General features: G+C 37.8%; 1 non-coding gene across 1 annotated transcript; it reads left to right on the forward strand.

Moving 5' to 3' along the window:
• Positions 1-9,239: 9,239 nt before the first annotated feature.
• Positions 9,240-9,346, forward strand: LOC122070711. Its single transcript, XR_006137940.1, has one exon. It is a non-coding gene; the product is annotated as a small nucleolar RNA R71 (small nucleolar RNA).
• The last annotated feature ends 1,069 nt before the right edge of the window (positions 9,347-10,415 follow it).

Below are 10,415 nucleotides of genomic sequence, written 5' to 3' on the forward strand. Positions count from 1 at the left end.
AAAAAAAAAAAGGAAAGCAAAATCGTGGAAGCAAGAAGAGAAGAAAAAAAAGGAAAGAGAAAAAAAATGGGAGAACCAAAAATTGTCCAAATCTTCTCTCTCCTCCACATCATCACCAAAGATTGTCCAAATCACACAAAGGAAGAAAAAAAAAGTCGTCCCTAGGAGAGAGAAAAAAAAAGAAGAAAAAGGAAAGAAAATAAGCAAAAAATTTTAGGAAATTTCTCAAAATTTATTTCTCTCTTCTCTCTCCTCCATCTTAGCACTTTTGGACTCAAAAGATCTCACAATCAATTGTGGGTTTCTCTCTTTTAGGAGAGAGAAAATTGTTACCCTACCTCTCCATTCCCTATAAATACAACTCATGTAAGAGGAGGAGACACAATTCATTCTTCTTCTAGTTTTCTTTAGTTGCTCTCTCTCTTCCTCTTTCTCTCTTTAGTTTTAGTTCTTCTCTATTTTTTCTTTAATCACTTTTGTAATAGTTTTTTTTTATTTCAATTAATGCAAGTACTCTTTTATTTTTATTCAGTTCTTTTTATGTTTATGATTTATGCAATTGAGTTGTAATTTTTTAAGTTATAGTTCTAAGCTTAGATCTAGGTGACAAGATCACGAGCCGTGGAGCAATTTTTTTTTTCCAGTTCAAGCATTGATTCAAGTAAGTAGGCTCCTTCAGTAGTCTTCTCTCCCCCCTCTCATTCCCTCTTCTGACTACCATTTCTTTCTTAATTTAGGATTTTTATTCAGTCATTACATTATTGCTATTCCTTTCCCCCAAGGGTCATGGCTAGTGTATGTGTTGGCTTTGCCCCTCCTAGCCATAGAACCATCAATTTATTGCTTTTATTTTAATTGTCTCCCTTTCCCTAAAGCCAAGTAGAGAAACCCTTGTAAGAGTAACTCTCTGGTCAAGTAGGGAAGCTCATATTATGATGCATCCCTCGGGCTAAGTAGAGAAACCTGCTTGTGAGTCTCTCTCTAGCTTTATCCCCTTTCTTTTACTTTATTTTTATTTTAGCATTTTTTTCCTTTATTATTATTTTTTTTTAATTGCGTGGGTTGTTTACTTTTAGTTATTTATTTATTTAATTTTAATTGTGTGGCTTGCGTCTTTAAATTCTTAGATGACGAATGGTTAGGACGTTATTTTTAGGAGGGTAATTAGAATTAGATCACAACCATTAATCAGTTCACTTTCGCATTATTAAAAGAAATAAAAAATAAGGTGGCTGCTCTCCCTGTGTTCGACCCGTAGCTACACTGATTCGTACGCTTGCGGTTACATTTTAAATCTGTAAAACTTGTTTGAGATTTGGACGGATCAGTGTAGCTACGGGTCGAACACAGGGAGAGCAGCCACCTTATTTTTTATTTCTTTTAATAATGCGAAAGTGAACTGATTAATGGTTGTGATCTAATTCTAATTACCGTCCAAAAAATAACGTCCTAACCATTCGTCATCTAAGAATTTAAAGACGCAAGCCACACAATTAAAATTAAATAAATAAATAACTGAAAATAAACAACCCACGCAATTAATTAAAAAAAATAAATAAATAAAGGAAAAAAAATGCTGAAATAAAAATAAAGTAAAAGAAATGGGATAAAGCTAGAGAGAGACTCACAAGTAGGTTTTGTCTACTTAGCCCGAGGGATGCATCATAATATGAGCTTCCCTACTTGACCAGAGAGTCACTCTTACAAGGGTTACTCTACTTGGCTTTAGGGAAAGGGAGACAATTAAAATAAAAGCAATAAATTGATGGTTCTATGGCTAGGAGGGGCAAAGCCAACACATACACTAGCCATGAACCTTGGGGGAGAGGGATAGCAATAATGTAACGACTGAAAATAAAAATCCTAAATTAAGAAAGAAAGGGTAGTCAGAAGAAGGAATGAGAGGGGGGAGAGAAAACTACTGAAGGAGCCTACTTACTTGAATCAATGCTTGAACTTGAAAAAAAATTGCTCCACGGCTCATGATCTTGTCACCTAGATCTAAGCCTAGAACTATAACTTAAAAAATTACAACTCAATTGCATAAATCATAAACATAAAAAGAACTAAATAAAAATAAAAGAGTACTTGCATTAATTGAAATAAAAAAAAACTATTACAAAAGTGATTAAAGCAAAAATAGAGAAGAACTAGAACTAAAGAGAGAGCAAGAGAAAGAGAGAGCAACTAAAAAAAACTAGAAGAAGAATGAATTGTGTCACCTCCTCTTACATGAGTTGTATTTATAGGGAATGGAGAGGTAGGGTAACAATTTTCTCTTTCCTAAAAGAGAGAAACCCACAATTGATTGTGAGATCTTTTGAGTCCAAAAGTGCTAAGATGGAGGAGAGAGAAGAGAGAAATAAATTTTGAGAAATTTCCTAAAATTTTTTGCTTATTTTCTTTCCTTTTTTTTTTCTAATTTATTTTTCTTCTTTTTTTCTCTCTCCTAGGGACGATTTTTTTTTTCTTCCTTTGTGTGATTTGGACAATCTTTGGTGATGATGTGGAGGAGAGAGAAGATTTGGACAATCTTTGGTTCTCCCTTTTTTTTCTTTCCATTTTTTTTTTTCTTCTCTTCTTGCTTCCACGATTTTGCTTGCTTCTAATTTGATGTGAAAATCCCCTCCATGCCCTTAGTGCTTTAAGTGAGTGAAAAGCAGGAAATCTTCAACAAAATCTTCTAAAAAAAAACCATAAGATTCGAACTTGAGACCTCTTGGTGAGCAAGAGAATTTTGTACACCATAGCTCACCAACTACGCTAGGTAGTTGTTACCAAAAACAAACCTTTAATCACTTAATGATGTGGTCCATCGATTCTTGTTGGTATTTGGAGTATTCCTTGTACCTCTGGGACAATTGCAAACGGGCTGGTTCTGCATCTCGGTTCAGTTCTGATCCATTATTCTTTTTCTGACCCGAAAAGAATAATCATTTGTACGGGTGACCAAACGAATGTGTACTTTTAATTGAACACGTCCATCTTGCTCAGAATTTCATCCTCTTCGCAACCATGGAAAGAAATAGGACCTCTTTACGTGTAAAATTGAAGATATAGCTCCCGATAGTCCTTAAGGCCTTGAAAATATAAAACCTGCAAAAAGAGAGTAAAACCCAAGGTAGCTCCATTCTAAATATGTAAAATGTATGTTTTACTACCCTAGATTTCACACATAAATGTGCTCATCAGAATTCCCCCACACTTAGACTTTGCTAGTCCTCGAGCAAAACAAAAAGAAAAAGAAAAAGATAAAGATCAAAAAACCTAACTCACTTTCGTAGGAATCACGGTTGCACTTAGCATGTGCAACAAGCCTTTAAACCCCTAGGTCACCCCTAGTGGACGAGTTGTGTCTCGTGGTTGTTTGCAGTGAATATACACCTAAAATTTAGAATAAACAAATCCCAACTTTGGCTAAAGGTAAGGCCCATACCAATCCGGAGCAAAGATAATTTCTCTTACAAGGAACCCCCACACTTGAACTTTTATTACCCTTTATCAATTCCAGGCACTAGCATATTTCTTAATTTGAAACTCACCTCGTCTCTTCCAAAACATCCTTATCTTAAGGTAAAACCACTTGTGAAGAAATAGGGAACCAATGACTAAGGCGTTGGAGTGTTTTTGACCAAACATGTTACCAAGCATTATTGACATTTGCACATTTTTTTTTCTCTTTTTTTTTTTCTGCTTAATAAACTCTATTCTACTCCACTACTTTTGGCCTGAATGACATGGTGGAGCAAACACCAGACACCCAAGTTACTATGTAGCTTCGCTTTTTGCATATGTCCACAAAGGCAGTGATGCTAGAGTTACTTCAGAAGTTTCCTCCCAATGAATTTTGATCAAGACACCACGCTTCCTGAGGCGCAATGCCCTGTCTAGTTCCAAAGGAATCAACTCTTATTCTTTTTTATACCACATTTCTCAATTCATTTAAAATTGTGCATTTGTCAACCCATGCCAAATTAAAAAGAAGGTCTCAACTCCAAATCAAAAGTACAAGGAACCCACAGACTTACATATGGTCCATCACCATAAAACAAGGGTCTCTTATTTTTCAAAAGAAAGTCTCATCTCAAGACACATGCTTGCTTCTTTCTTCTCAACAGGGTTTTTATACGTTCAAAATGGGTACCTTAATAAAAAATTTTATTTTCATACATCAAGCAACCGAATGGTATGATCATTAGCCAAAAACCAAAGTAGGACTTCATCCTTAGCAAGCTCAAAAATAAAAAGAAAAACAAACAAAACAAAGTGAAAGAAAAAAAAAAAAACTGGTTTCCCTCCCCCACACTTAAGTCATGCAATGCCCTCAATGCATGGAAAGAATTAAAAACAAAGACAATGCAAGGGGGTCATACCTGAATAACAGTTAGTCATCAGTGTAAAGAGGTTCATGGAGATCCATGACCTCTTCACTACTAGTAGTGGGAAACTCGAGGAACGGTTTCAAACGCTGACTATTAACCTTCGAAATTACCCCTGTTCCTGGATTCAAAATCTCCACAGCCCCATGGGGATATACATTATGAACAATAAATGGGCCATCCCATCGGGATCTAAGCTTACCAGGAAAAAGATGCAATCGAGAGTTATACAATAAGACCTTATCACCAATTGCAAAAGATTTACGCAGAATGTGTTTATCATGGAAAGCTTTAGTCTTTTCCTTGTAAATTCTAGAACTTTCATATGCGTCATTCCTAAGTTCCTCCAACTCAGATAGTTGAGCCTACGATGAATTCCCGCATCAGACAAATCAAAGTTAAGCTTCTTAATGGCCCAAAAGGCCTTATGCTCCAACTCAACTGGTAAGTGACAAGCTTTTCCATACACCAAACGGTAGGGAGACTGACCAAGGTCGGTCTTTAATGCAGTCCGATGGGCCCACAAGGCATCAATGAGCCTAAAGGACCAATCCTTACGGTTGGGATTAACAGTTTTCTCCAAGATTTGTTTGATCTGCCTATTAGACACCTCCACTTGGCCACTAGTTTGAGGGTGATAAGGGGTAGATAACTTATGGGTGATCCCATACTTTTTCATTAAGGCCTCAAAAGGCCGATTACAAAAATGAGTACGCCTATCACTAATTATTGCACGTGGTGCACCAAAGCGGGAAAAAATGTTCTCTTTGAGAAACTGGACCACCACTTTGTGGTCATTAGTTTTACAAGGTATGGCCTCTATCCATTTAGAAACATAATCAATGGCCAAAAGTATGTAGAAATTCCCAAAAGAATTAGGGAATGGTCCCATAAAATCGATGCCCCATACATCAAAGATCTCAACTACCAAAATAGGGTTGAGGGGCATCATGTTCCTTTTATTGATACGGCCAAAAGACTGGCAGGCAGGGCAAGCCTTGCAAAAATCAAAAGCATCTCTAAAAAGAGTGGGCCAATAAAATCCGCATTGGAGAACCTTGCGGCAGTCTTCTTAGGTCCAAAATGTCCACCACATGCATGATCATGACAAAAAGAGAGAATGGAATGTTGTTCATGATCAGGAACACATCGTCGGATAATCTGATCCGAACATATCTTAAACAAATAAGGATCATCCCAGAAAAAGTGCTTAACTTGGGAATGAAACCTATACTTATCTTGGGTGGACCAGTGATCCGGAGTCACACCTGAAACTAAGAAGTTGACAATGTCAGCAAACCATGGTTCACTGGACATTGCAAATAATTGTTTATCTAGAAAGTTCTCGTTGACTGGAGAATCAACAGTCAAGGAATTGGGAAACCAGGATAAATGGTCTGCAACTAGGTTTTCAACTCCTTTCTTATCCCTAATTTCTAAGTCAAACTCTTACAAAAGTAAAACCCACCTAATGAGACGGGCTTTGGCATCCTTCTTCTAAACTAGGTATCTGAGAGCAGAATGATCAGTATACACCACCACATGTGAACCAACTAAGTAAGACCGAAACTTTTCTAATGCAAACACAACAGCTAAAAATTCTTTTTCAGTGGTTGTATAATTGAGTTGTGCATCATTTAAGGTCCTACTAGCATAGTAAATGACAGTGGGCAACTTATTAATCCTTTGACCTAAAACTGCTCCTATGGCAAAATCCGAAGCATCACACATCAGTTCAAAAGGTTCAGTCCAAACAGGTGGTTGAACAATGGGTGCATTGGTCAACTCCTTCTTAAGTTGTTTGAAGGATTCTAGGCACTCTTTGGAAAACTCAAAAGTTTGATCTTTGGCAAGTAATGAAGTGAGAGGTCGGGCTAACTGACTAAAGTTCTTAATAAACCTTCTGTAGAAACCTGCATGCCCTAGAAAAGACCGAACATCCTTAACAGATTGAGGAGGTGGTAAATTATCAATTAAATCCACTTTGGCTCTATCTACCTTAATTCCCTCCTTGGATATTACATGGCCTAAAACAATACCAGATTTAACCATAAAATGACATTTCTCCCAATTCAAAACCAAATTCTTAGATATGCACCTTTTCAAAACTAGGGAAAGATGATGAAGACATTCAGAATAGGAATTCCCATGAATTGAAAAGTCATCCATAAATACTTCTAAGAATTTTTCGACCATGTCAGAAAAAATGCTCATCATGCATCGTTGGAACGTAGCAGGGGCATTGCAAAGCCCAAAGGGCATACGCCTGTAAGCAAATGTTCCATATGGGCATGTAAAAGTGGTCTTATGTTGGTCCTCTAAAGCAATTGGGATTTGGTTATAGCCGGAATATCCATCAAGAAAGCAATAGTATTCATGTCCAGCTAACCTCTCTAACATCTGGTCAATGAATGGCAATGGGAAGTGGTCCTTCCAGGTTGCCGCATTTAATTTCCTGTAGTCAATGCACACACGCCATCCTGTTTGGACACGGGTAGGGATCAACTCATTATTGGCATTAGGAACTACAGTCACACTAGACTTCTTAGGCACTACATGAACTGGGCTTACCCATTGGCTGCCAGAAATAGGATAAATTATTCCATGATCCAAGCACTTTAGGATCTCTTTCTTAATAGCTTCCATCATCACTGGGTTAGCTCTTCTTTGGGGTTCCGTGGATGGTTTGGAATCCTCCATAAGATGTATATGATGTTGCACAATGGAAGGGCTTATACCCTTGATATCAGCCATGGTCCAACCTAGGGCTTCCTTATTATCTTTTAACACTTTAAGTAACTCCTCTTCCTGGCTAGAAGTCAAATTTGAAGAAATTATTACAGGAAGAGACTGGTCAGGCCCTAGGAAAGCATATCTCAAATTAGATGGCAACTCCTTAAGATCTAGCTTAGGGGGCTCAACTATGGAAGGTTTGGGAATGGAATTGGAAAGGGGTCCTAAGGGCTCCACAAGTGTGTGAAGACTCAAGACTTCAGAAAAGAAATTTTCACTCTTATCATCCAACTCATCCATATACTGTTGGAATTCTGAATCAAAATCAATATCAAAGTTGGTAACTAAATCATAGGAAAAATCCAGAAAATCCTCAAGCATATTGATCTCTTCTTCCATATGTGGTTGCTTGCCAATCCTAAACAAGTTAAACTCAACAGTTTGGTTACCAAAAGATAATCTTAGGAAATCATTCCGGCAATTGATTAATGCATTACTGCTAGCCAAGAATGGTCTTCCTAGAATTATTGGGATCTCATCCTTGGTTGAGAAGGGCTTAGTATCTAACACAATGAAATCAATAGGGAAAATAAATTCCCCCACCTTTAGTAAGACATCCTCAACCATCCCTTTAGGAATCTTAACAGATCTATCTGCCAACTGAAGAGTAGTTCCAGTGGCTTTTAATTCTCCCAATCCTAGTTGCTTGTACACATGGTAAGGTAAAAGATTCACACTTGCGCCAAGGTCAAGTAAAGCATGCTCAATATAGGTGTTACCTATGACACAAGATATGGTAGGGCTCCCTGGATCCTTATACTTGGCTGCTATAGGCTGAGTAATTATGGAACTAATGTTACCTGCCAAGAACGCCTTTTTGGGCACACTAGTGATACGTTTGTGAGTACACAAACCTTTCAGTACCTTTGCATAGGTGGGGATCTGGGATATGGCATCCAAAAGAGGGATGTTTATTTCTACCTTTTTGAAGACTTCTAAAATTTTGTCCATGGAAGCAGTCTTCTTTTTGTTTACCAAGCGATTAGGAAATGGGACAGGATGAACATAAGGACTGTTAGGGATTTGCCCCTGTTCAGAAGAATCATTTTTGGTTTCCTCAACCAAATCATCTTTAGTTTCAGAAAAATCTTTAGGTTCATCAGACGAACCTGGAGCAAGAGGCACATTTGTGTCCTCAACTGAAGAAGAGTTAACAGGAGTAATAGATGGGGAAGATTTAGGAAAGCTCTGTAGGTACTCTCTACCACTCCTAAGGGCATAAACAACATTACATTGGTTAGAGGGCCCTTATTGAGTCTGACCTTGTACTATATTCAGTGGTGCATTAGTTGGTCCTTGTAAACTAACAGGTTGATGATGCCTAGGGTTAGGCTCTGGTTGACTGGGTAAAGTTCCCTTCTTCCTCTCATGCATAATTGAGACAACTTGGGTAAGTTCTCTCGTAAGATTTTGATGGCTTGTCATGAGGAGGGCCATATTTTTTTCCAAGTCATTTATTCTACTTGCCTCTCCAGTGTTGGTAAACCCAGGGGGTTGCTGATAAGATGATAGAAGAGGGGCCCTAGGAAAACTCGCCTGAGGTCCTACATTTGACCTAGGAAAAGTATTTTGAGAAAAAGATTGTTGTGCAAAGGGAGGCCTTTGGGGTCCAGGTTGACCTTGATTATAGAAATTGGAAGGTCCTGCTTGGTTGCCCTGATTCCAAGAAAAATTTGGGTGATTTCTCCATCCTGGATTGTATGTGTTACTATATGGATTATTCTGGTATAAGGCATTAACACTATCATTAGAAGTGCCCCCAGAGGTGTTAGGGCATTCTTCTATGACTCTCTAGGAACAATAGCCTCAATCCTCTTGATTAGGATATCCAAATGGGCTTCCTTGGCTACTATCCCATCCACAAAATATCCTTTTCCTCTTATAGTTCTTTCACTCTCTTGGGTTGATTCCCATTCACGGGTTTTGTCAGCTAAGTCAAGTAAGAATTCCCATGCCTTTTCTTCATCTGTAAAGGATGTGAATCCCTCAGGGCACATAGATTCTATCATTTGTTTAGTTGGGTAATCAATACCCTCATAAATTATTTGACATAAATGCCATAGGTCTAGGCCATGGTGGGGGCATTCTTGGAGTAGATCCTTGAATCTCTCCATAAGCTTGGAAAATGACTCACTAGGCTTTTGCCTAAACTGAAGGATATCACTTCTAAGCTTATTAGTCTTGTGAGTTGGGAAAAACTTCTTAAGACAACACAACTGTGAACTGTTCCCATGAGGTTATGGAATTTGTGGGTAATCCATACAACCACTTCTTAGCTTGGTCTTTCAATGCAAAAGTGATAAACCTAAGCTTAACAGCATCATCAGAAAACTGTTGGATCTTAATTAGAACACATACCTTTTTAAATTCCCTTAGAAATAGGTATGCATCCTCAGAGGTCAACCCATGGAAGTGGGACAACATAGTGATGTATTGAGATTTGAGTTCAAAATTATTGCCCTGGGCTTGTGGTAGAACTATACAGGAAGGTTGGGCTGTTCTAGCAGGGTAGAACCTATCTTTCAGAGATTTAGGTGAAGGGTTTTGCTGTTGGTCTCCCATATTGAAGGGTTTTAGAGAGAGCAAACGTATAGGGTCACTACTTGTTGGATCTCTTCTTTCTAACCGATTCTTAGTATTACGTACCCACTTAACACTCATGCAACAGAAAAACTTTCCACAACTAAAGTAAGACAAGCACAAAAGAATGGATAGCAAAACTTTTTGATGATTTTTTTGATTTTTTTGATTTTTTTATTTATTTATTTTTTATTTTTTTTTTTTTGCTTTTTGGGAGTTTACCGACAAGGATCCGGGGTTGCTCAGGTCAATTCCTGAGGTACTGCTACAGGGCGAAACCTGTCTTTATCATACTGTGAGGCATGGTGACCTCCACTGATACAACTATTATTGCAAGTTGTTATTCTCAGGAATTCAATAAAAAAAAAAGAAAAAATATAAAGCAAAGCAAATAAAGCACTCCGATTTACCAAAAGAAAGTGAAAAATAACATGGAACTGTCTCCCCGACAACGGCGCCAAAAACTTGTTGAGATTTAAAATGTAACCGCAAGCGTACGGATCAGTGTAGCTACGGGTCGAACACAGGGAGAGCAGTCACTTTATTTTTTATTTCTTTTAATAATGCGAAAGTGAACTGATTAATGATTGTGATCTAATTCTAATTACCGTCCTAAACATATGTATCTAAAATAACGTCCTAACCATTCGTCATCTAAGAATT

This window comes from Macadamia integrifolia, unplaced genomic scaffold (assembly GCF_013358625.1).
Source record: "Macadamia integrifolia cultivar HAES 741 unplaced genomic scaffold, SCU_Mint_v3 scaffold984, whole genome shotgun sequence".
Lineage (NCBI taxonomy): Eukaryota > Viridiplantae > Streptophyta > Magnoliopsida > Proteales > Proteaceae > Macadamia > Macadamia integrifolia.